Source organism: Equus asinus, chromosome 21 (assembly GCF_041296235.1).
Source record: "Equus asinus isolate D_3611 breed Donkey chromosome 21, EquAss-T2T_v2, whole genome shotgun sequence".
Classification (NCBI taxonomy): domain Eukaryota; kingdom Metazoa; phylum Chordata; class Mammalia; order Perissodactyla; family Equidae; genus Equus; species Equus asinus.
This window is the reverse complement of record NC_091810.1, coordinates 9,060,647-9,088,293: the sequence shown is the minus strand read 5'-3', so window position 1 is coordinate 9,088,293 and position 27,647 is coordinate 9,060,647. Positions and strand designations below refer to the sequence as shown.

The following is a 27,647-nucleotide window of genomic DNA, read 5'->3' as shown; positions in this document are numbered from 1 at the left end:
TTTTCACGTTCTGTGATAGTGTGATCTGCATCTTCACTGTAATGTGTTAAACCTTTAAATCTCGTCCAAAAGTCATGTCATTACATCGAGAATCCTTCTGTGAATTCCAGGCAGATTGCCATCTTTCTGCTTCCGCCTCCTCACCTTTAAAATGGGGAGAATAACGGTAACCTACCTTTCGGATGTGAGGATTAAATGAGACAGTTGGTGCAACGCGGTTAGCACAGGATCTGGCGCAAAGTGAAGCCTTCACTAAATTATGATCACAGTAGTTTTGATTTCCCTCCAGTCGGAATATAATTTAGTTGAAGTTAGTGGCTATGTCACAGCTGTGTCTCAGGCTGGTGTCTGCCGCCCTGAGCTAAGCCATAAAAGTCCCTAGAATAACTTTTCAAAAGCCTGTTAGACTCTTGAGGCTCCTACACTTCTTTATTTTATTTTATTTTATTTTATTTTACCTTATTTTATTGCAGTAACAGTGGATTCTAACATCATATAGCTTTCAGATGTCCATTGTAATATCTTTCGAATTCTGTGTAGACTACATCGTGTTCACCACCCGAGAACTAATTATAGTCCGTCACCTCACATGTGAGCCTCCTCGCCCCTTTTGCTCTCTCCCCTCCCCCCTTCCCCTCGGGTAACCACCAATCCAATCTCCGTTGCTCTGTGTGTGTTTGTCATTGTTTTTAACTTCTACTTATGAGTGAGATCACACGGTGTTTGACTTTCTCCCTCTGATTTATTTCACTTCACATAATACCCTCAAGGTCCATCCACGTTGTCACAAATGGCCGGATCTCATCATTTCTTAGGGCTGAGTAGTATTCCATTGTGTATACATACCACATCTTCTTTATCCATTCTTCCCTTGTTGGGCACCTAGGTATCTTCCAATTGTTGGCTGTTGTGAACAATGCTGCAGTGAACCTAGGGGTGCATGTGTCTTTCTGCATTGGTGTTTTCAAGTTCTTTGGATAAATAGCCAGCAGTGGGCTGGCTGGATCATACATATGGTAGATGTATTCTTAGTTTTCTGAGGATACTCCATACTGCTTTCCGTAGTGGCTGCACCAGTCTGCACTCCCACCAGCAGTGTAGGAGAGTTCCCTTCTCTCCACATCCTCTCCAACACTTGTCTCTTGTCTTGTTAATTAGAGCCATTCTGACCAGAGGAAGGTGACCTCTCCTTGTAGTTTTGACTTGCATTTCTCTGATGGCTAATGATGTTGAGCCCCTTTCCATAGGCCTGTTGGCCATCCCTATCTCTTCTGTGGAGAAATCACTGCTCAGATCTTTTGGCCCATCTTTTTAATTGGGTTGTCGATTTTATGTTGTTGTTGAGATGCATGAGTTCTTTCTGTATTTTGGATATTAACCCCTTATCCGATATATGGTTTGCAAGTATCTTCTCCCGGTTGTTAGGTTGTGTTGTGGTCTTGTGGAGGGTTTCCTTTGCCGTGCAGAAGATTTTTTTGACTTTGATGTAGCCCCATTTGTTCATTTTGTATTTTGTTTCCATTGCCCAGTCAGACGCGGTACTTGAAAATAGGCTGCTAAGAGTGATGTCAAAGAGCATACTGCCTATGTTTTCTTGTAGACATTGCACGGTTTCGGTGTGACGTTCAAGTAAAAGCCGAGGGAGGAGGCTGCAGTTCCCCGAGAGCGAGCTTAGCGGGGACCCTGCGTCCCTGTCAGCGCACCTTCCCGCTCCGCGAAGGTCCAAAGCAGCGTGTGGGCGGGGCCCCAGGAGTTCTCCCAGGAGGGTGTCCCTGTCCCTGTCCGCAGTCCACCGCCGGAGGGGGGTCGGGGCAGCGGCCGGGGAGCGTCTGGGCGGCGGGCGCGCGCGCGCGCGCGAGGAGAGGAGCGCGCGGCTGCTGGGCCGCCGTCCTGGGAGGCGTGGGAGGCGTTAGCGAGCCGCGGCTGCCTGCCCAGAGCCGAGCCCGGCGGAGTCCGGCCGCGCTCTGCTGCTCTCTCCCGGGCCAGGCTCGCTCGTCCGTTCCCCCGGCGTCCGTGGACGCCGCTCCATGTCCCCGGTGGGCACAGCAGCCCGGGCCCTCCACAGCCATGACCGCTTGCCTGAGGAGGCCCTCCTTCAGCTCCCGCTCTTCCTGCTCGCCGGACACGGACGACCAGGGCGCCCGCGAAGATGATTCCATCTGGGAGAGGTACCTGGGGTCGTGGGCCTGAGGGCTGGTGGGAGGCGAGCATGTACCTGAGGAATAGGCTTGTGCGCCAAGAGGTGCCCGTCAGGTGGCGGGACAGCTGTGGGGCGCGGGGAGCGAGGGGGTCTCTTCGTGCGCTTCAGGCGTTCGTGGAACGGGAGGTGTGTGCCGGGCACGGGGCCAGCCTGGGGGTGCGGTGCCCGGGAGTTGGGTGCTGAAGTGGCACCCGTGGTCTTGGCTTCTTGGAAGGACAGACGCGAAGTCGATAACGACACTGGTCTCCATGCGTTCTGAGGAGTGCAGGTCTCCCTCTTTTAGAGGATACGTTCCGTTGGGGTTTTCATGAAGCCTGTTGTGCACCTGAAGCTCGGGCCGGTTCAGGGGAAGTGGCCTGTCGAGGGCCGCATAATATTTGTGTGCAGAGCCAGTGCTTTCCAAAGCCCTTGACTGTGTGGAAGTCTACCTGTTAGGGGTGCAGTGGTGTCCGGGGAGCGTTGTGTGTCCCACACTTGAAAGTATGGCAAAGAAAGCGTGAGGCTCGAGGGTGCTGCGTTCGTTCCCTCCTTCCACAGAAAGTCTGGAGAGTTGACTTTGGGACAAGTCCTTCCTTTCCTCTGGTCGGCGCGTGTTCAGTGGTCTGGACACTTGGTGAGTAAGACTGACAGGGTGTTTGACGTACTGGACCTCCCAGGCTGGTTGGACAGGATCATGTGGAATTTGACTTTCTCCCTCTGAGATATTTCACTCAGCATAATACCCTCAAGGTCCATCCACGTTGTCACAATTGGCCGAATTTCATCATTTCTTATGGCTGATTAAAGTCAATAAATTTTTATTTAGGGAATTTTACATATAATTCCTTCCACTGCCCATCAAGCTTACTTTAGTTCCACCAAAATTTGAGTCAAGATTCATGTACGCAACAGCCCTTTTACAACGACCCTATGCTTTCTTTTTTTTAGATGAAGTATATCTGATATATAACGTTGTGCAAATTTAAGGTGCATATGTTAAGTTGGTACATATTATAATATGATTCCCTTAGAAAAGGAAGAATTTAAAAAATGCAGTGAGAACACTGTTATATCAGTGAATGGAAGTTTTACCATTCTGTAATGAATGTAGAGAACTCTTTAAGAATACTTGTAATAAACATTTCTAAGAATGATAAAAAGATAAAAATAAATAAACAAATATAACCCATGTTTAATCCACAGTTGTCATGTTAGTCAGCCCACAATTTTTTAGTTGAGTTTATTTTATCTCCACTTGAATATGGATATACTGATGACACACTTCAAAAATGTCTCACCTAGAAACTTTGGGAATTAATTTCTTCAAGAAATTTACTTTAGGGTCTTCTAAATATGAATTAAGTTCAAGTCATATTCACTCCTAAGCTTCCACACCAAAAAATAGTACAGATATTTACGATACTGTCAATACCTAAAATTAAAAAAAGTCAACTATTGGGTCTTTTATACTTTTAGGAACTCTGTATTGTAGTTCTTTCCCACAGATCTAACAAATAGTTCTGTGAGTAAAGCAAACCACATAGTTACTTGACAAGCCATTTCCAATAGTGTGAGTCTACAGAAAAAGCCCCATTGGATAGACCTCAATTCAAGATTTATATTTTGCCATTCTGTGTTAACATTTCCCATAATGAAGTGCTCCCATGGTTCACACTTGTACTTAGCAGCAAAGTCCTGCAATTTCTCATGCATTTCATTTTATCCTAGAGCAAGAATGTACATTCTTGCTTAGACTTTCTTGCAGCTTTCCCCTGGTTAGCTGGTTGGAAGCAATAAGGGGTGTAGGAGGAAGCCCACGAGGGAAGCAAATTCCATTGCATGACAATTTCTTCAAATAAGGTAATGACATGGTGTCTAGGCTAAGGAAGACTGTTCTTTCCTCTCTTTCAAGGGAGAGGAAGCTACTTATGATAATAAAGAGGATGCAAGATAATTTGTAATTTCATGGTTTTCACCCTGCCCTGCACAATTATGTCTGTCTAGATCTCAGAGCCCTACTCTTTTCTTATCAGAATACTGACTTCAACAAAAAATTCCTAGTTAGGTTGCATATTCAGTCATCTTTACAGTTCTGTCATCTTTATTATAAAATCCTGGACAAAAATTAGACCAGAATTTCTGTGGGCAGGAGACGTGGCAACAGTGGGCATGGAAGCTCTGTGTTAAAAGTATGTCCACAAGACATATTAGATAGAGTGTATCTCAGGAGGCACCTAAGTTGGATCCAATATACACCCCTTTTCATAATTACTTTGTCTTGAAATAGAAGACATCAACTAAAACTATGCCAACTGGAAATGACTATTTTGCAAAGCTTACAAGAGCAGAATCAAACTCCAGCAGCTGTGACCAATAATAAATGCTTGAGATGAAGTAGCCTTGAAATTCATAGAATCTGAAAAAAGTGATGTATATATGTCACTAGAGTTTATTGTGGAATTCAGAGTTTTACATTCCCACATGGAGAAATAGATGCTCATTTTCTCAAGCTAAAGAAATTCTAAAGTTCCTGGTACAATAAAATTAATATAAAACTAGTAATCTTAATATAATTAATTTATAAATAGAGATAGAAGTTCCAAATAAACAAAAATACTCCTTGAATTTTCTCTATGGATAAAAATAAAAACAAGAATAGAAATTGAAATCAGAAGATTCTTACTGTTCATACAATTAGTCTGTGGTGCTGATGGATGGTGACAAATGGTGATATCCATCTCCATTGCATAAACATAGTTTTCATTCAAATATCTCAGTCTCATTCAAATTACTCTCTTTTCTGGATTATATTAAATCTAACTAAAATAATTCATATCAGTGATGTAACTCTTCTGCTCCAAAGCCTAAAAATCCTCCTCTGGTTACAATATTATTTCTTTAATCAATTCTTATTTTCAAGTTCCCTACTATCAACTGCATATACTCTTCTAGGCCATATAAATATATCCATATTAATTTGGGCCATCTATGCCATAATCATAAGAACCTGATCTTATGAACAAATTATTATAATTGGGATGACTCAAGAGAAAACTTAAAACTTCCCCAAAATTAGAATGGATCATTTTAGAAGCAAAAAGTAATTTTTACAAACAGAATAATATTGAGTATAACCTAAATAATCAGAACCTTCCTAAGATAAAAAAGACTCCTTCAGAAGGGTGACTGTTCTCACAGTGTTCTGTCACTCTTCTAGAAGGATCTTAATAAACATATGGTAACAATTCAAAGTATAACCACAGGACATAGAAGAGAGATTATCTGCATTACGTGTCTTGTCCTTTACAACATGAAGTTTCTATAATTATTTGAATCTGGTGCTTTCTTTGAGTCAGGAAGAACAACCAAGTTGAAGGTTCATGGTCAGACATTATGATCCCACAGTATTTAATAAACGAACAGTTTGGAGGAAACCTTGCCAGGCTGTTGATATAAGCATATAGAAGTGTAAGAATAAATAGAGAACACAAAGAATCAATATGAGGAAAGGGAGAGATAATACTAGATCACAACACAGTGCTATTAGGCAGGCAAGAGAGGCAGAGTAAAGCATATGTCTTACATGACTGTTTCTAGCTGGGGCTGTTTCTATTTCTATATAAAATTGACTCAATGCTAATCAGTATATGTGTTCATATTGCCTATCTTCTTGAAGAAACTAATTCTTATGCCCCACGTTGGGATAATGTTAACTCTGCAATAAGAGGACAATATTCTCTATGGACTTTTTTGATCAATCCTAATGATAAAGAAAATTTGAAACTTCTATTCATCATTTGTTACCTGAGATCAACTTCGTGTTCCATATTTTCCTCAAGGCATTTTTCACTTCTACATTTCTCAGTGTATAAATCAGAGGATTGAACAAAGGTGTTCCAATTGTATAAAACACAGCTATCATCTTGTCCATGGAGAAGGTGGTTGCAGGCCGTGTGTATATAAATATGCAAGGACCGAAGAACAAGATGACCATGATAATGTGAGAAATGCAGGTTGAGAGGGCTTTTTTCCTCCCTTCAGCACTGTGGTTTCTCAGAGAATGCAAGATGATAACACAGGAGAACATCACCATGACAAAACTCACTGTACAAATGGCCCCACTGTTGGACACCAAGAGTTGATTGACCACGTAGGTGTCTGTACAGGCAAGTTTCAACAAAGGCTGCAAGTCACAGAAATAGTGATCCATCACATTGGGACCACAGAAGGGTAAACTCAAGGCCAGAAAAAATGAGCTGAAGAATGTACACAGGACCCCACCCAGGCTACAGTCACCAATGCACCACAGACTTGATGGCTCATGATGATCATGTGATGTAGGGGCTTACAGATGGCCACAAAGTGGTCAACAGCCATGATAATTAGGATGAAGATCTCCTGGCAGCCAAAGAAATGTGATGAAAAGACTTGGATCATGCACTCATTGAAAGAGATAGTGGTCTTCTTCAAAAGGGCATCACAACCATTCTAGGTCCTATGGATGTAGAGAGGAAGGTATCAGATAAAGATAAGTGGAAAAGGAAGAAGTACATTGGACTTCCAAGTACCCGGCTGGTCTTGATGGTAGCAATAATCAGAAAGTTACCCAGCGAAGTCCCCAAATAGATAAGTAAGAAAGTGACAAACACTATTTTCTTCCTAACAGGTTCCTGGGTTAACCCAAGCAGAATGAACTCAGTCGCATTATTATTCAGCTGCATGATTTCTTGAATGAGAAGAAGGAGTGTGAAATGGTTCATCTGCAAAATATAAGGGAATTAATTCAGGGTTGTATGTGTAACATATAGTGTGATATATGATGTTATGGAATATTTGAAGAAAAATAAATGTTCCTTATCATGGGCATTTTAGCTGTTGCTTCTTAGTAACTTACCTCAACACTTTGTTCCACAGTTTGTAATGTGGCTCCATTTTATTATTAAATTAATTATTTTTCCATATTTAATAAATTGACATCCATGTTTGGATGGTGTATCTCTTGGGATTTTGGATATATCTGACTACTTTTGGAAGCTCATAATACAAATGGAAAATTATACCCCAGCCCCAACCCATGAAGAATATCTTCTTTATACATATATTTATCATTGCATATTTGTTACACATAATTCTAGAAATGTCTATTTTTTAATATATATTATGCATCCCTTCATTGGATGCTAATTTCAAGATATTAGAGCTTGAAAAGAGAAACAGGAAGTACTTATATCCTCTAAATAATATGATGTTACCTTGTGGTGCTCTTATGATATTTAGTATTTGATATATACTAATGTAGAGAAGTGAATATTCTTTAATAGTTGGCAATATCTCAAATATCCTTATTTCTATTTTTTCCTTTTTCCCATTTCTGAAAGACATCCCTTAGAGGACCCAAAGTCCCTAAGGTTGCATAAAAATGAAAGAGGGGTGTTATAACTCAACAGTTCTTGTTTTCATAATTCAAGTGTTTAACTTAAACATTTTACATCTGAAGTGATTTTGGGAGGACACCACGCAGTTCATGTAGGATCAGATGGTGGTTGTAATCTCCAGTAGAGTTTGTATTATCCAAGCACCTGAAAACTCCTTTGTTCTTGTAACAAACTAGAGATTCAGAGGAGGGAAGGAGATATAATTTTAGACAACAAGAGTAGTGGACAGTCAGTAACACTTCATTCAATTTATTTCTGTCCTGGCTAAGTCACTGATGATTTAACTTTGAAATTTAATTTATTTCAATGAATATTTCTCTTTTTTCAAACTTAGAAAGGAATACTATCACTGCCTTCACTTCTAAGAAGAAAACTTTTTATCTACATCATTCTTTTCAAGATAATTTTGAAAGGGACTATATGCAAGTAAAAAGTTTGGAAGGTTTACGTATCTCATTGTGTTCCTCTTCAATCCTTCAATACACTGTCTTGAAAGTTGTAAGTGGCCAAAGCACAGACTATTATAGAGTAAACAGATGCAAATTTCCCTTATACACCTTTTCCTCTCGCTTGGTAAGCTTTCTTCTCCTGAGCCCACTTGAAATATACCTTATGTTCCTCCAAATCAAAAACTACTCTCAGGAAAGTGTCTGACGAAGTAATTTATATTAGGATACAAAGATTTTTAAAAAACTCTCTTTGCACAATGAAACTTTTGACAAAGGTCTTCAACTATGAGGAAACTGATCCTTAGTATCTTAATCAAAACCATAAACTCATTCTTTCCTTCTTAATTTGAAAGAGTGATCCATCATGAAATATTTGTACTTGGAATTAAGTCCCATAATTGTGGCCACTCCTTTGAGTGTATGACTTTTGATTTGTGCTATCAACCCAATTAGAATGTTCATTTCTAGAACAAGTTTATTTTATTTTATTGTTTTGCTAAGTAATATTTGCCCTGAGCTAACATCTGTTGCCAATGTTACAGGTATCTTTTTTTGTTTGAGGAAAATTGACATTGAGCTAACATGTCTGCCAGTGTTCCTCTATTTTTGTATATGCAATGCTTCCACAGCATGGCTTATGAGTAGAATAGGTCCACATCCAGGATCCAAACCCACAAACCTGGGCCACTGAAGTGGAGTACGTGGAACTTTAACCACTTGGTCATGGGGCTGGCCGTAGGAACAAGTTTATTTATACATCTGGACATATATTGTTTAAGATAACTTAAGAATTATAAATACATATATTTTCATTAACTTATTAATAATTATGAGTTCTCATAAATATTTAGTCAGCAGTTCAATCAATAGTCTCCTTCCTTCTTAGAATGCCACTTCATTTCTAACTACTTCAACTGTCCCAAAACTCCAGGACCCAACTGCTAAGAAACATCTGGTGGCCTTCAGTGACTGCTTTATGATAAAAGAAATTCTCTCTCCTGTTCCCTAAGGGCTTCTCTGATAGCTTTTCTTATAATATTACATAATATTAGTTAAATTCACTTGTATGTGCTCTCTCTTTAGCTTCCTTTTTGGAATAAAAATCTTTGAAAATTATGTATTCTCAGATTTTATTCTCCACAGTTCAAAGCTCAATGTCTTGTACAATGTAGGTGCTGAGTAAATGTTTTTAAATTGAACCTTCTCAATTACTTCTTAATATATTTATCTGATTGGTTTAGTGCTATTCTGATTACAAAATGCATTCACATCATTAATCTTCTGTGGCCTTCTATTATGCATGGTAGGCAGACAAACATACTCCCAATTTATAAATTCAGAAAAAAATACTGAGATGAATTTTAAATAACTTAGTAAATCATCTCCACAATCTGGAGTGGAAGATGGTGTAGTCTGAACAGCACCACATGGCCATGCAAGATTTGAGACCCTGACACCCGTAAAAATGATCATCTTAGCATTTAACTATTTTTTATCATGAATCCTTGGCCCTTAAAGAATATGAGAGCCTTGACATTTTTCATATCCTCCTGATATTGGTTATGTTTTTGTTCATGTCTTTGTGGATGTTCATATGTAGATTTTTTCCAGAGGTGTGTTAACACCTTTCATCAGGTTCTCAAAGGAATCTGACACAAAAAATGGGTAACAATGATCTGAAGACAACACTAATAAAATAGCACAACTTAATAACTATTGTACTTACCTGAAACAAGTTTAGCCAAACTTAGCATGGCTAAATTTGTCAAAACAATAATAAACAAACAATGTGTTGGATGGGGAGGTAACAGAAAAGAGCTGAAAGAAAAGCAGAGAGGTGGAAAATAGATGAGAGTGGAATAGAGTGTTAGGTGGATCTTTCTAACCTATCCTATCTGTTTTATTGCAGAGGCCACAGTAAGAATCTTTACTCTCCTTAACAACTGTCTCTTAAATTACTCACCCCTCCCTGATCTGGCTACACTAGAATTCTATCTTTGGGAGAATCTCATTTTATGTATACACAAAATTTACCATTTTCTGTGGGAAGGTTAACAGGTTGACCCAAGATTCTTTATCCCTCAAAAGCCCAAATTAAAGAATGAGAAAAAGCTCCCCTCCCCCACATATGGGACATTACCTTTCTTCTTCTTTACATAGTTTTTAGCCTGCACATTGTCATTTCTGAATTTTCCATGAGTAGTGGTTATTCAGTTTTTCAAACTAAATCTGAGATGCATGTAAACTGCAAATTCTATTCTTATGATATCATTTTAGAAACATGCAGAGATTAGTAATTCTATACTGTAACAAACAACATTATATTTAAAGCTGTCACTTGGAGATGACATTCTGAAGAAGCTATGCGAAGGTCACTACCTCTATTAACCTTTTCTCTAAACTCTAATCAGGCGTAATCTTTTCTAACTTTTAATGCCCATAGTGAGGACTTATCTTGCTCAGCTACCTTACATGAAAAGCATTTGTGAACTTTTTTACCCTGCCATCTCAAGAATCTGTAGTAAACCTTAGGGCATGGAATTCCTCTTTGTATCCACACACAACAATGGTGGCTTTTCACATACTTTGTGCTCATAACATATTTGTTGAGTTCAAAAGACCTTTTTATTCTAAAGCTTATATTTGATTCTGTTTATTTACTATATTAAGAGTAAACTTTTTAAAACCATTATTCTTTTATCTGTTCCTTTATTCTTTTATCTGTTCCTTTATCAGAGGAAGTAGGAGCAATATAGACACACATAAAATATATTTAAAAATGAATTTGCATTATTCTGTAATGATGCCTTTCTGGGTACAAAGATGTAAATAACCTGTCACTTACCTGTTAGAACACTATATAGTGTCAAGTCTTTCCTTCCCTTTTTGAAGGCAGCCATCCCACGGAATACTGGGAGAAAAATTCCCCGTCTTAATTCCTGAGGGAATGTTTTGACATAATGATGTAAAATATAAGCATCCCAGAGAGTAGTATGTGCTAAAGTTTCCTTTTCTTTGCTAATCAGAAGCATCCCACATGCTGTAATAAATTTAACTTTTAATTTGTCTATGTAGCCCACAAAAGAGAAAGTGAACCCTCCTCACACTCGGTATCCAAATACAAACAAGGGTTTAGAGGTATTATGTGTGTTAGGCTGACCAAAGATATCAGGGGAAGAAGAGCAAAACATAAATGGATGGCAGAGAGGGTGATAGAGAAGAGGAAGAAGAAAAAACAGAGTCTGTGGTGAAAGAGGAAGTAGATCAGCAAGAAACTACTCTGCTCCCACCTAGTTCCCTAAATTACCCCTCTGTGCATTAGGAGAGACACTTTCCTAGCTCTCATAATTTATTTACAAGTACAATCCAGGGAAGGCAGTATGGTGTCCCGCAATGAGAAGTTCTATTCTGTGTGCTATAGCCATTCTTCATGAAGGAACCACAAATTTATACTGAGAATTAACATGCATACTGAGCATTGAATAGATATATTATTTTGAATTCATTTCTATTTATTTTGCTAATTAATGTTAGTAAACAGACACTTATTTTGGAATACATTTTATTGATACAATGTTACTTCACCAAATATTTATTGAATACATTTTGTATATTAGACTCTATTTATCACCCTACATAAGTTATATCATTTCATTTACATAACTATTCAATGAGGTAGGTGTTAACAATGACATTTCATATAAAAAAATAAAACTCACAGAAATTAAGCAGCTTGCCCAATTGCATATTTAATAAGTTCAATGGGGAGATCTAATCACTCTCTTTTTCCATGGTTTGTCTTCTTTCCACACATTTTCGTGACACTAGCCCAAATTGAAAACCAGGTAGTACTAGACAGTGATGATGAAAAAAATTTCTAATGGCTAGCAGTGGTATCTCAGGTTGGGGAGTTTAGAATAATAGGGCAATGATGACAGGGTCAGGTCAAAATAGGATATACAAGGGAACATGTTCAGTAGACAGTTGGCTTTTTTTAAAATTGTGAATCTCAAGTTAGGGCTGTAGAACTAGATTGGGAAATCTTTACTGGTAAATGATAGCTTAAATCATGAGATTGGGTGAGGTCACCCAAAGTAAACGGGTAGTTTGGAGAAATGAGCAAACGACAAAATGTAGAGTTTCACGAACATTTAAAAGAATTTTTGAAGACTGTTAAGAAGCATGCTTAAAGGATCATGAGTAAAATCATGAAAGCACAGTGATTTGAAATCCAAAGGAGTAGTCTCTCAGGAAGAAGTGAGCGAATTTTCTGCATAAGAAGGCCACATGAGTACTAGTGTGTAAAACTCAGATACATGAACGTCCTGATTGAAATGATCAATCATTGAGAAATTAAAAATAGGAAAATGTTGCATAAAGACCAGAAACCAGGAAAAAATCCTATTTTATTCTTCAAACTCTTATTGAGTTCTGGAAATTGTAGATAGTCATCGAGGGTAGGGTTCATGACTATCTTGTTCTACAGCATATCTACAATAGTAAATATTTATAAACAACAGTTCACATTGTGCTTCAAATTATCAATTGTTTACTAGGTGAATGAATGATTAAAACAATTCAAGCCTAATTGAAAATAATTTGAGTAACATTTTTTAATTACCTTTTCTGAAAAATCACCTGTGTAATGGTTAAAAAAATAGGTTAAGATTCTCTCTGAACTACACTAAAACCGCTAATTTAGGACAGAGGTAGATGTGAGGTCAGGTCTTGGGATACAACAAATACTCCTTTAGGAATCGCTTTCATTTATGTGCCTCAACAGCATTTAGAATCAACAGCCCTGGGAGACATCAGCTGGGACACTGAAAATGTCAGGTTGTTCTTATAATAGAGTATGATATTTCTCATGCTGTTGTGTGGAATATAGCCCCCAAAGAATGATGTATTCAACCTTTGGTGTATATTTGTTTTGCTATAAAAATGTCTAAGTACTTCTGTAGATTTATCCTGCCTTCATCATAAGGATGCTAAAGATGTTATAAAAAACTATCTTACAGGCCCTGAATTGATTGTTTTTGCTGAACACAAGTCCATTTTCCTTCTTGGAGTAATTGAAACTTGATTTTCTTCTGAGAAACCACAATTTCTGCCTTTTCATTACATAAGGTATGAGCAGTGCTATCTCCCAAAGATGGGTATCATTCCTGTGTGGTCAATCAGAAAGCATTTCCCCAGGTTGTAATGATTGGGTCATGCATCTATTAGCAAATAAGATGCAATCTCAGTACTTTTCTTGAACTATTGAGAAAAGTCTTTTTTTTTCCCTAATAGAGTTTCTAAGAGTACAGAGGTGGAACTCCTCATAATCTTACCATGAGTGGAGAAAGCCTGATTGAAAATGGAACCAACACAAAATGAAGCAGAGGCAACATACAAGCAGAAGAAAGCGATTCTTATAATGGAATTCCAGCTGTAGAATTCACCCATTTCCAAACTTTTTTACTGTCTTTTATTTGATTCATTTTATATTACTGCCTTTTACATTTATTTAAATAATATAATGAATATCTGTAAGCTTACTACTATCCCGAGACGGTATCTACCTACCATTACCAATAATTAAATCAATTTTTAACCTTTTCCATATCCTGCCCCCTGCCCCACCCTAAAGATAGCCAATATCCTGATTTTTTAATTGTACAATTATCTTGCCTCCTAAAAGCAGAATATCTTTATCACATAAGTAGTTTTTTAGTTTTTTCCTGGTTCTGAACTTAGCATACTATCTGCAGACTTCTAAGAGTTGTTTTATTTTTTCATCCACATTAAGGCTACTAACTTTTATATCAGTTGTTGAATATAGTTGTAGATTCATTTTCGCTTCTATACATACTCTATTGCGTGATAATTTCAAAAATTTTTCATCCATTATCCTCTCAATTAGTATTTCATTACTATGAATAGTAACTACGAACATTTTTAAACATGTCCTCTAGAAATGTAATTAATATGTTGCAGGATGTGGCAATATTCAACTTTACAAGATAATGTAATATATTTCCACAAGGAGTCCAGGAATTGCAGTCTAAACCAAAAAAGGAGAGGACTGGAATATTTACAAACAGATCAAAAAACTATACATGATGAGTGAAGGATTAAGTAGATGAATGTTCTGTACTGTTGTTACTGTTTTAATTAAGAACATGAATAAATTCATAATACACAAAACAACCTGGGTTTATATTTTTTTAACAAAAATTAAAGATGTCAATTCTCAGCCACTTTACCTGTGTCACACTAGGAATAAAAATTTTGTACGCTAAAATAGACTCACGTCCTGTGAAAGGAAGAGAGTTTCTTTGAGGCAGGAAGATGTCCCTTTATTTATCAATTATCATTGACATGTGTGATCTAGAAAGTTAGACATGAGGTTTATGATTATGCTTATATTAATGAGACACATATTTATAAAAAATTTCCATCTACTCCTACATACCTACATTAATTGAAGATAACTTGCAGAGGTCAAGACTGGCATGGCACTGAAGGAGTTAAGAGTATTGCGTGACATTATAAAATTCTTTGTTCCCTAGAATATAGCCTGGGCTCAAAAATCTAGCCAAGTAGAATAAGATCTTCTGTTTGAAAAATGATAATGACATGTGTCATGTTTGTTCTCTTATTGATTTGTTAAAGAGCTCCAAAAATAGATGAACTTTCAGAACCTTGTGTCCCAAGTGGACCCAGTTCCTTCTAATGGCAGACTCTGTCTGCAGATAATTTAGCCCATAAGAAATCTCTTAAAAGCAAAGAATGTAAGAAGATGGCCTAATTAAAGATAGATTTATCTTCATCTTATTTCATAATTTAAAAGCCCAATATGAAGAGGTGGGGGGAAGATGAATACATGAGGCACAGAAGATTTTTAGGGCAGTGAAACTCTGCATGATACTATAAGGATGGATGCCTGGCATTATACATTTGTCCAAACACATAGAACGTAGACCAAGAGAGAACCCTAAAGTAAACTAGGGAGTTTGGGTGCTTATGGTGTGTCAATGTAAGTTCATCAGTTGTAACAAATGTATCACACTGGTCAGGGATGTTGATAATAGGGGAGGTTATGCAAGTGTTAGGGCAGGGGGTATATGGGAAATCTCTGTATCTTCCTCTCAGTTTTGCTGCGAACTGAAAACTGCTCCGAAAAATAAAAAGTGATTAATAAAAAAATCCAATATGATTTATTAGCTAGTGTATAGACTTTTATAGACATAGGCCAAGTTTTCTCCAAAGTGTAATTTTTGGAGGTCATAAGCTATATTGAGGCAATGACAAGGAAGCAGTCTTCAGATAAGCCTTATTTATGGAGATTCCTTGGAATCACAGTACTTGCCTTTCTCTCATGAAGGAGGGAAAGACAACGTGCATTCCTTGAGGTACATGCCAATTGTGGTCAATATCTCCTGCCACCGTGGACTCTTGGTCTCCAGGGCTGATGCAATGCTTTAATTACTCAGAGTGCTTGGTGCCAAAATCACTTCCACACTAATAGGCACTGTCATTTATCAACTCCCCAATGATAACTTCTTTTAGCAACAGTTTCTTCTCAAGAGGCTTCAGAGCTGAATCCTACTACTGAGCTACTGAAAATGGCTCTTACTAGCAGGTCCCAATGTCCACAACATAATAAAAGATCCTCTGAAGATATTACAACAGCCACCTTGAAAGGTGTCTCTGTCTCCAGTGCCCTGCACAGTCAAGAATTGTGACAGGCCTCTTTCCTTTATCTCCAATCCACAAGTTCATGACAACTCTCTGTCTTTACACAGAATCTCTTCCTGAGATCATTCTTCTCCGTCTTCTCATCATTCAGAACATGGGCACAGCAGCACTTTCACATTCAAGACTTGTGTGTCTCTTAGAACTAAATTTCCATTGTTTACATACATGGTGCCTAAGTGTACCTTTTTTACTGTGTAGATCGTTTCTCAAATTTGCGTATCTTGCAGAATACTTGTAAATAAGGATGCTCTGAAGTTCAGCTTCAGCCTTGAGAATTTGAAACACTGAACAGCTAACTGCCTACATCAGTGTCATTGCTGACATCTCTGCCCTTTAGAGATACGACTGATGGGTTACCACCATGTCCAACCTGCAGGATGGTACTATTACAAACTAGTCATGATATGCAGATTCATTTTCAATATGTGAATATTTACTCTCAAATATTGGTGAACATTCTATATATGTCTTGGAGACAATATCTCCTTATTTGTTTTATTTTTCATTTTGATTTTCTTTTGGATATGAAACATTAAGCAGAGTGACATTCTTATAATATTAATAATTATAATATACACTTTTCCAAAATGTGAACATAGACATGACAACCATAACTGCAACAAACGGTAAATCACTTCAGCAACAAGGAAATAGGATCACAAAGAAAAATAAAATTGCACAAATTTTTTCTTCCTTTATTTTTCTTAATCTAACAGCTCACTGATAAAGAATGGAATCCTATTTTTTTCTTCTTGCTTCAAATTAATAAAATTATCTGATAAGGCTCGAACAGTTCTGAAATATTTAAATTGTGATATTTAATTCTGTAGTATTTAAATTGATTAAAATATGAAATTTATCTTTTGAAAATATTTTTACTTTTTATTTGGTTTAGACATTTGTAGAGAATGATGACTATTGGAAAGGGTCTTGGAAATTCCTACATTGAGATGTTGAAGAAATTTTCCAGGATAGGGCAGAAAAAAGAGGAAGAGGAGAAATAAAAGTTAACAAACAGGACACTTAGTCAAGTTAAAAATGCACAGTCTTTGGAGGGAAGGAAAATAAACTCTTCTTGAAACTCCATGGGCATGGTGCATGCTGTAGGTACCACTTATGGTACTCACAAAGATTTCCAAAATGATCTCTTGAGTATGCACCTCAGAAGGGCATACTACAACAGAAACTAACCTATGGCTCTAAGCTACTGGAATAAGACTGAGAACTATCAATTGCCAAGATTTCTCTCCTTGCTGTGTGGCATCATAGAAGGATGCTAGCACACCTGAGTATGTAGGGAGGTCTCTGTGATATCAGTGGTCTTTAGTAAAATTAACTCATCATGGTGATATCTGGTATCATCTCTGTGGGGCACATAGTGTGGGGACCTAAGCCGGTGAGAACATGGCATCAGAACTCCCCACATTAGGTCCTAAGAATCCATAATGAAATGTGCTCTCAGATTGGAGTGCACTTTGGTGGAATTTATAGTCATCATTTGTTTGCTTTTGGTCATCTTTGGTATTGGTGTTAACAAATTCTAACCTCAGGGCACATAGGTTCTTGGAATGGAAAAAAAAAATTACACTCAAACCTCGAATGGCCATTTCTGCTCCCATCCAAGTTGTCAAAATGAACCAGCTGCCTGGGTGTAAGCTTGGCAAATGACCTGAGCTAAGATTTTTTCTAACATCTTTTTATTTTTACTCTTTGTATTATTTATTATGTCTGATTTTTTTGTTGTTGTTGTAAATATGTTGTTGTACATTTTGGGAATTTTCCTCTTGCTGACATTTTGAGATGGCACAGTGGACACTCTATTTCTTTTTTTTTAAATTTATCATTATCTAGTGTGAAGAATTTCCAGAGTGCTTTTTTTGAAAGATCCCTGACCTAAATAAATTAAATACTTTAGAATAAAATAAAGTCCTTAAAAGTAATTTTTGCTAGTGTTATAAATGCTAAAATTCGACCTTTTATATGAAGATTAGAATTTTGACATATTCTAGCTATTATTAATCTCCTTGATTTAATTTTTTAAAAAATATTTTGAAATATTTCTTAGCTAGAACAGGCTATAGCATTCTTCCCAAACTTGTATGTAGCCAACATATTCTCTTAATATTTCATTAACTGTCAATCTATTTTCCTATTTAATTATTTGAAATCTCCTAATTGTCTTTGAGCTATTTAATACTACAGCTGTTATGACCATTGTTAATATTGGAGCATTGTACTCTTGCAAAAATAAATATATATACCTCTACTTGATTATAGAATGTCAACATGTAAAACATACATAGAGGCTCAGATTCTCAGAACTTCCCAACTGAAATCTTTCTCTGCCTCCTGAACCCAATAAATTTATTGGAGCCCCATCCCAGAGCAGCAGCTGCCACACAGGCCTGCTTCCCCAATCACAACACTGCACCATCCTAGATGGGGCAAATGTCCTAGGGTTTTGATAACCCTTGGACATAAAAGGAATCAGTGAACAGTTAAATTTTCAAACATAAACATACTGGATCACAGGAATCAGAGATCTTCTGAGAACATGATGCTGGACTTTCTCAATCATTCATGTCTTTCCTCGAATACTCATATGACCAGAAGAGAGTCCCAAATTATAAAGCACAGGTCCTCCTCCTTGCTATAATTTCAAGAAAATCACCACTTTTACTTTCTTTTTTTCCCTCTCATTTATCCTCAGTCCTTAATTTTTCCATCTGCTGAATTTTGTTATAAAACCCTCTCTCAATTCAAACTGTGCTTACATCATTAGTAGAAAAGACAAAGTTGTGAAACAATTTTTCCATAGCTTCCTGAATTACATTGACAGATATTTTCGATTTCAATTTTTGTCTATATATATTTACCATAATATAATGAATATTTTTTCCAGATAGCTGTACAGTTCCACACCAAGTTTTTGAATGATTTATTTTTTCCAGTAACTTGAGACACCACCTTAACTTTATTCCAAAATGTCATACACATTATGTTCTACTTCGAGGTTTGTGTTCAGTTTCACTGATACATCTATTCTACGGCTAATACCACAATTTTGTAATTATTGTAGCTGAGTGTTATATTTTAATATCTGGGAACACTTTTCCCCCTTATTTTGGTAAAAATTTACCTTCCCATGTTTTGTATATTTATTTTTCAATGTGAACAAACTTTTCTAATTAAAAAGTGTATTATTAGTAATTTTACTTGGAAATTCCTTAATGTATAACTCAACTTGTGGAGAAGTTGAAATTTTTAAAATGTTGAGTATCTTTAATATATCAAGTAGGATTAGTGATATTAGAGGAAGCAAGGCTGTGACTCACATAGGACCTGGAATAGTTTGGGTCTCTCACTCATTGGAATAAAAAATCTCATAATTCACAGGACACCAACTAGATTATTCAGAAATGCATTACCTCAGTAGTGAAGGAAAGTTAACCATGAACTTACCATAAGCTAAATATTGCTCTAGTCTCACTTAACAAAGTTCAAGTATAATTATATGAATGCAAAATATCCAGGAACAAAGGTAAAATTCATAATGTTTATTATTCAATCAAAAATTACCAAATATGGAGAGCAGGACCAAGATGGCAAAGTGAGTAATCTTATTTGCCTCTCCCCCTTCAAATCTACAACTAATTGGACATTAATCAGTTAACAAAGGATATCCAAATAGCATCTCAAGATGCCTGAGAGACCCTTGCTGCTATACATTGGAAAGTGGACAGACTTCCCCCTGGGAGGAGGTGGAGATAGGTGAACACTCTCTGACCCCCAAACCCACAGATAGCCTAGTACCTGCAAGAGGCTCTCTTCCAGTGGACTCCCCCATAGCATCATCACACACCAAGGGTGGGCATATGCATGCACCGGTGGAGCTATGGTGGAAAAAAGTGACTACAGACGTACCTAAGCCCCCTGCAATTACACCTAAGGCAAGGGGGAAACTCCGGGGTCCTGCACCACCAACAGGGAAAGCATTTGCTTGCCATTAGCAGAGAGGCCCCACCCAGAATTCAGAACACTGGGAAGCTCCCAAAGAGCAGAATTCCTGACAAGGCAGCAGCCCACCAGCCACCGCCAGGCCCACAGACTCCAGCTGTGCCCCAGACAGTGCAAGAGGCATCCAGAGATCCTGTGGCTGTGCTTGGGGTCTGGGTGGAGCTCCAGGGCCTGGTTCTGTGGCCCAGGGTAAACTCCAGGGTCCCACACTGCCAGCAGGGAAAGCCTCTGCTCGCCATTAGCAGAGAGGCTGCGCCCAGCATTCAGAATGCCAGGAAGCTCACAAAGAGCAGAATTCACAGCAAGGCAGCAGCCCACCAGTCGCCACTAGACTCAGGACTCTGGCTGTGCCTCAGATGGTGCAAGAGGCACCCAGAGATATCATGGGCATGGTCAGCAGCTGGGTGGAGCTCCAACGACCCAGCTCTACATTCCAGGGGGAAAATCCAGGGTCCTGCACTGGCAGCATCCATCATCAGAGCCATGGGAGGCTCCCAAAGAGCAGGATCCCGGGCAGGGCAGCAGCCTGCCAGCCACCACCAGACACATGGACTCTGTCTGTGTCCCAGATGGGGCAAGGGGCACCCAGAGATTCCATGGGAGTGGTCTGGTGCTAGGTGGAGCTCCAGTGGCCCAGCTCAGTGGCCCAGCGGGGAAGTGTAGGTTCCCACAGCAGCCTCAGCAAAAGCCTCTGCACAGCACTAGTGGAGAGGCCCTGACTGGCAATCACAAGGCTGCAAGGCCCTGGGGCAAAAGTAGCACTGCTAGGTGAGCTAACCACAGACTGCAGAAGATACCTATAGCTCTGCTGGGACATATAGTGGACAGGTGAGATCTTGTAGGCTCTGACAGTGACAGAGCTGCAATTATAGGTGACCTTGCTCACAGACACTGGGAAAGCCTTAACACTGCTGCAGACCCAAAGGAGGGAGTGTGTCTAGGTGGTCTGCAACAGCAGGCACCAGCAGCATGAGGCCCCCTTGTGATTTCCCCCACAAATGAGGAGGGACCCCACAGGACCACTGTGACTACGAGGAGGGGCCCAGGTCCAGTCAGTAACAGCTGACAAGGTTCCTGGTTGGTGCAGTCTAAACAGATGCTCCCCACCCACACCAGTTGAAACAAGTGGAAAGAGTAACTAAACTCTATCCCTATGCGGAGGCACAAATCCACAACATCAAGCAGTATGAAAAATGTATTAAATCTCCTGAACATAAGGAAAATGACAAGTACCCAGAAAACAATCCCAAAGACAATGAAATCTATAACCTAAATGATGATGAATTCAAAACAGTCATTATTTAAAAACTCAATGAGTTAAAAGAGAATTCAGATAGAGAACTCAATGAGTTTAGGAGCTGTGTCACAAAAGAGCTTGATACTATAAAGAAGAAGCTATTAGAAATACTGGAGATGAAGAACACAATGGAGGAGATTAAGAAAAATCTGGACTCTCTGAATAGTAGGGTCGATAATATATAGGACAGAATTAGCAATTTGGAGGATAAGAATATAGAAACGCTGCATTCAAAGGAGGAGAGAGAACTAAGACTAAAAAGAAATGAAGAAACTCTCTGAGAATTATCCGACTAAATTAGGAGATGCAACATAAGGATTATAGGTTACCAGAGGGAGAAGAGAAGGAGAAGGGGGCAGAAGGCTTGATAAAATGAATAATGGCTGAGAACTTTCCAAACTTGGGGAGAGATATGGAACTTCATGTGACAGAAGCCAATAGACCTCCAAAATTTATTGATGTAAGAAGACCAACCTCAAGGCATATAGTAGTCAAGCTAGCAAAAGTAAACAACAAAGAGAAAATACTAAGGGCAGCCAGGCAGAAGAAAATCACCTAGAAAGGAACACCCATAAGGCCATCAGTAGATTTCTCAGGAGATATCTTACAGGCTAGAAGAGAATGGAGTGAAATATTCCAAACTCTGAAGGACAAAAACTGCAGCCAAGAATACTCTACCCAGTGAAAATATCCTTCAAATACAATGGAGAAATAAAAACTTTCCCAGATAAACAAAAGTTAAGGGAGTTCAATGCCACAAAACCACCTCTTCAAGAAAAGCTCAGGAAGAACCTCATACCTGAAAAATCAAAAAAAGGAAAGGGGTTACAAAATCCAGAACAAAGGAGATAAGTAGAAGGACAATAACAGAAAGTGGCAGCTCTCCATCAGAACAGGTTAGCAAAAGTTAAATAAAACATTAAAGATAAAAGGAAGGGAAACACAAAGAAAAAATATAACCTTGTCATTTTAACCACAAACTCACAACACAAGAAGGAAGAGGAAAAAAAATCTGACAATAAAAGCTTAGAAGGGGAAGAGAGAAGGGATGAAATGTTTTAATTTAAGGAAATAAGAGACTATCAGAAAAAGGACTATCTCCTCTATGAGACGTGTTATATAAACCACCTGGTAACCCCTAAACAAATAACAAGAATAAAGACACAAATTACAAATAAGAAGAAAGCCAATACAGAAATTTACCTACCTGAATTAGATATCCAAAAATCATGTGACGAGAAACAAAAGAAATGCAAAAGAACCGGAACACAAGAGATAAATTGGCAGCGGTAGGCCCCCACGTTTCAATAATCACTCTAAACATAAATGTATTGAACTCTCCAAGCAAAAGACACAGAGTGGGAGGATGGATCAAAGAATGAGATCCAACAATATGCTGACTCCAGGAAACACACCTCAGCCGCAAACACAAACACAGACTCAGAGTGAAGGGATGGAAGACAATACTCTAAGATAATAATGAACAAAAAAAGCAGGTGTTGCCATTTTTATATCAGACAAAGTAGACTTCTAAGCAAAACATATAAAGAAAGACAAAGAGGGGCAGCATATAATGATAAAAGGGACACTCCACCAAGATGACATAACACATAAATATATACGCACCCAACACAGGAGCACCAAAATATGAAAAGCAACTATTAACAAAACTAAAAGGACACAACAAAAACAATACAATAATAGTAGGGGACCTCAACACCCCATTAACACCAATGGATAGATCGTCCAGACAGAAAATCAACAAGGAAATTGTAGAATTAAATTTAAAATTAGACCAGATGGACTTAATAGATATATATAGAACACTTCATCCAAAAACAGCAGGTTACACATTCTTCTCAAGTGCACATGGAACATTCTCAAGGATAGACTATATCTTTGGAAACAAAGCAAGCATCAGTAAATTCAAGAGGGTTGAAATAATATTGAGCATCTTTTTGGATCATAATGCTATGAAACTAGAAATCAACTACAAGAAGAAAACTGGGAAAGGGGCAAAATTGTGGAGACAAAACAACATGCTGCTGAACAAACAATGGGTTATTGAAGAAAGTAAAGAAGAAATCAAATATTATCTGGAGACAAATGAAAATGAACACACGCCATACCAACTTGTTTGGGATGCAGCAAAAGCAGTCCTAAGAGGGAAATTCATTGCAATACAGGCTCACCTCAATAAGCAAGAAAAATCTTACATAAATAACCTCAATGATAACGAACGGAATTAGAAAAAGAAGAACAAACAAAGCCCAAAGTCAGTAGAAAGAGGGAAATAATAAATATTAGAGCAGAAATAAACAATATTGAAACCAAAAAGACAGTAGAAATGATCAATGAAACAAAGTTTGTTTTTATAAAAAATTAATGAAATCAATAAACCCTTAGCCAGACTCATTAAGAAAAAAAGACAGAAATCTCAAATAAACAAAATTAGAAATGAGAGAGTAGAAATCACAACAGATACCAAAGAAATACAAAGAATCATAAGAAAATACTATGAAAAAGTATATGCCAACAAATTGGACAACCTAGAAGAAATGGATAAATTCCCAGGCTCTTAAAACCTACCCAAACTTAATCAGGAAGGAATAGAGTATCTGAATAGACCAATCACAAGTGAAGAAATAGAAAAAGTAATAAAAAACCTCCCCAAACGTAAGAGTCCAGGACCAGACAGCTTCTCTGGAGAATTCTACCAAATATTCAAAGAAGATTTAATACCTACACTTCTCAAACTTTTCCAGAAAATAGAGGAAGATGGAGCACTCCCTAAGACATTCGATGAAGCCAATATCACCCTGATCCTCAAACCTGACATGGACAACACAAAGAAGGAAAACTATAGGCCAATATCACTGATGAACGTAGATGCAAAAATCCTCAACAAAATTTTGGCAAACCGAATACAGCAATACATCGAAAAGATTATACACCATGATCAAGTGGGATTTATACCAGAGACACAGGGATGGTTCAACATCCGCAAGTCACTCAACATCATTCACTACATTAACAAAATGAGAAACAACAACCATATGATCATCTCAATAGATGCAGAGAAAGCATTCAACAAGATCCAACATGCATTTATGATAATAACCCTCAATAAAATAGGTATAGAAGGAAAGTACCTCAACATAATAAAGGCCATATATGACAAACCCACAGCCAATATCATACCCAACAGAAAAAAACTGAAACACATCCCTCTGAGAACAGGAACAAGACAAGGCTGCCCACTTTCACCACTTGTATTCAACATAGTACTGGAGGTGTTGGCCAGAGCAATTAGGCAGTAAAAAGGAATGGAAGGAATCCAAATAGGCAAGGAAGAATTAAAATTCTCGTTCTTTGCATAAGACATGATTTTATATATGGAAAACACCAAAGAATCCATAGGAAAACTGTTAGAAACAATCTACAGCTACAGAAAAGTTGCAGGGTATAAAATCAAACTTCATAAGTCAGTAGCATTTCTATATGCTAGCAATGAAGTAACAGAAAAAAAAACTCAAGAATGCAATCCCATTCACAATTGCAACAAGAAGAATAAAATTCTTTGGAATAAATTTAACCAAGGAAGTGAAAGATCTATACAATGAAAACAACAAGACTTTCTTAAAAGAAATCGATGATGACATAAAGAGATGGAAAGACATTCCATGCACACGGACTGGAAGAATAAACATAGTTAAATTGTCCATACTACCTAAAGCAATCTACAGATTCACCGCAATCCAAATCAGAATCCCAATGACATTCTTTACAGAAATTGAACAAAGAATCCTAAAATTCATATGGGACAACAAAAGACCACGAATTGCTAAAGCAATCCTGAGAAAGAAGAGCAAAGCCGGGGGCATCACAATCCCTGACTTCAAAACATACTACAAAGCTACAGTAATCAAAACAGCATGGTACTGGTACAAAAACAGATGCACACATCAATGGAAAAGAATTGAAAGCCCAGAAATACAACCACACATCTATGGACAGCTAATCTTTGACAAAAGAGCTTAGGGCATACAATGGAGAAAAGAAAGTCTCCTTAACAAATGCTGCTGGTAAAACAGGACAGCCACATGTGAAAGAATGAAAATTGACCATTCTTTTTCACCATTCACCAAAATAAACTCAAAATGGATCAAAGACCTAAAGATTAGGCCTGAAACAATAAGTCTTCTAGGAGAGAATATAGGCAGTACACTCTTTGACATCAGTTTCAAAAGAATCTTTTTGGACACCATAACCCCTCAGACAAGGGAAACAATAGAAAGAAAAAACACATTGGACTTCATCAGACTAAAGAGCTTCTTCAAGGCAGGGAAAACAAGATTGAAACAAAAAAACAGCCCACTAATTGGGAAAAAATATTTACAGGTTATTTATCTAACAAAGGGTTAATCTCCATAACACATAAAGAACTCACACAGCTCAACAACAAAAAAATAAAAAAACCCGATCTAAAAATGGGCAAGAGACATGAACAGACATTTTTCCAAAGAAGAAATAGGGATGGCCAATAGACACATGAAAAGTTGCTCATCATCACTAATCACCAGTGAAATACAAATCAAAACTACACTAAGATATCACCTTACACCTGTTAGAATGGCAAAACTATCCAACACCAAGAGTGACAAATGTTGGACAGGCTGTGGAGAAAGAGGAACCCTCATACACTGTTGGTGGGAAGGCAAACTGGTGCAGCCACTCTGGAAAACAGTATGGAGATTTCTCAAAAAGTTAAAAATAGAAATACCTTGTGACCCAGTCATCCCACTACTGGGTATCCTAAGAAGCTGAAATCAGCAATTCCAAAAGTCCCATGCACCCCTATGTTCATTGCAGCATTATTCACAATAGCCAAGACATGTAACCAACCTAAGTGCCCAGTAACTGATGATTAGATAAAGAAGACATGGTATATATATATAAATGGAATACTACTTAGGCATAAAAAGGACAAAATTGTCCCATTCACAACAACATGGATGGACCTTGAGGGTATTATGTTGAGTGAAATAAACCAGATAGAGAAAGACAACCCCTGTATGACTCCACTCATAGGTGGAAGTTAACATATAGACAAAGAGAACTGATTGGTGGTTACCAGGGGAAAGGGGGGTTGGGGGTAGGGCACAAAGGGTGAAGTGGTGTACCTACAACATAACTAACAATAATGTACAACTGTAATTTCACAAGGTTGTTAACTATCATAATCTTAATAAAAAGAAATTAACAAGTATGCAAAGATAAAGGGATAACTAATTTACCATATGGGAGAAAAATAACCAATGTAAACAAACCAAAAAATTACAGTGACTATAAAATTAGTAAGTTGGTATATGAAAACAATTGCTATAATTATATTAAGTATTTTCAAGAAAGTGGAGACAAGATTGGTAAGTAGAGACATGGGACATACAAATAAGATTCAGTTGAAATTCTAGTGATGAAAATACAATAACTGAAATGCAAAAGGTTTCAGTTATGGCAGATTAACAGAAAATTGGACACTGCAGAAGATTGGACACTGCAGCAGAAAAGGTTAGTAACTCTAAGAAACAGCAATAGAAACTATCTAAAATGGGAAACAAAGAACAAGGGGACTGAAAAACAAATACAAAGACTACCAGTGGGCTATGGAAAAACTTTAGATAGCCTAACATGAGTAACTGGAATCCTCAAAGAATCGATTAACAGAAAACACAGGAAAAAATATTTACAAAACTAATGGAAAAATTTTTTCCAAATTTAATGAAAACTATAAACCCATGGATCCAATAATCCAACAAACCACAGCACAAAAAATCAGGGAAGAAAAATACACTAAAACTGCATCATAATAAATTGGTCAAAAGCAGTGATAAAGAGAAAACTTTAAAAGCAGCCAATGAGAAAAGACACTTTATGTACAGAGAAATAATGATAAAAATTCTCACCAGAAACAATGTAAACCATAGTACACTGGAGCAACATCTTTAAAGTACTCAAAGATTTCCCATCTAGAATTCAATGCATCAAAAATATCTTTCAAAAACTAAGATGAAGTAAAGACTTTCAGATATACAAACTCAAGGATTTCCTCAACACTAGACTTCACAATAACGAAGCTTAAGGAAACTCATCAGTGAGAGACACGTAATACCAAATGGAAGTTTGGATCCAGTGAAAGGAAGGAAGGCCATCAGAAGTGGTAAATGTATTTTCAAGTACAAATAATATGATTTCTATGTCAGCAAAAATCAACATCAGCTCATTTTTGCTTATTGTAAAATGAGAGTTTTGTCACAAGAGAATTTCCATCTTAATGCTTTCTCTTCTGTGTAACAAATAGTCAAAACCCAAATTTAAATATCCACTTGAGATAGCTACAACTCTTAAATCCCCTGAAAGTTGTGCATGCTGCCTCTATAAAACAGGCAGAACCAAGCTAAAAGATGAGTGTATTGCAATTATTAAAACCTTGTGGACTATAAGAAATGTGAAAATGTATCAAAACA

At 37.6% G+C, this 27,647-nt stretch overlaps 1 long non-coding RNA gene, 1 other non-coding gene and 1 pseudogene across 2 annotated transcripts; 1 reads left to right on the top strand and 2 right to left on the bottom strand.

Moving 5' to 3' along the window:
• The first annotated feature begins 4 nt into the window (after nt 1-4).
• Nucleotides 5-26,874, top strand: LOC139041375 (uncharacterized). The gene is made up of 3 exons (XR_011496400.1): nt 5-2,168; nt 13,082-13,190; nt 13,356-26,874. It is a non-coding gene; the product is annotated as an uncharacterized lncRNA (long non-coding RNA).
• LOC123279215 (small nucleolar RNA SNORA18) lies at nt 3,659-3,788 on the bottom strand. Its single transcript, XR_006517132.1, has one exon. It is a non-coding gene; the product is annotated as a small nucleolar RNA SNORA18 (small nucleolar RNA).
• On the bottom strand, nt 4,225-7,331 carry LOC123278914 (olfactory receptor 4C16-like; annotated as a pseudogene).
• Nucleotides 26,875-27,647: the final 773 nt, after the last annotated feature.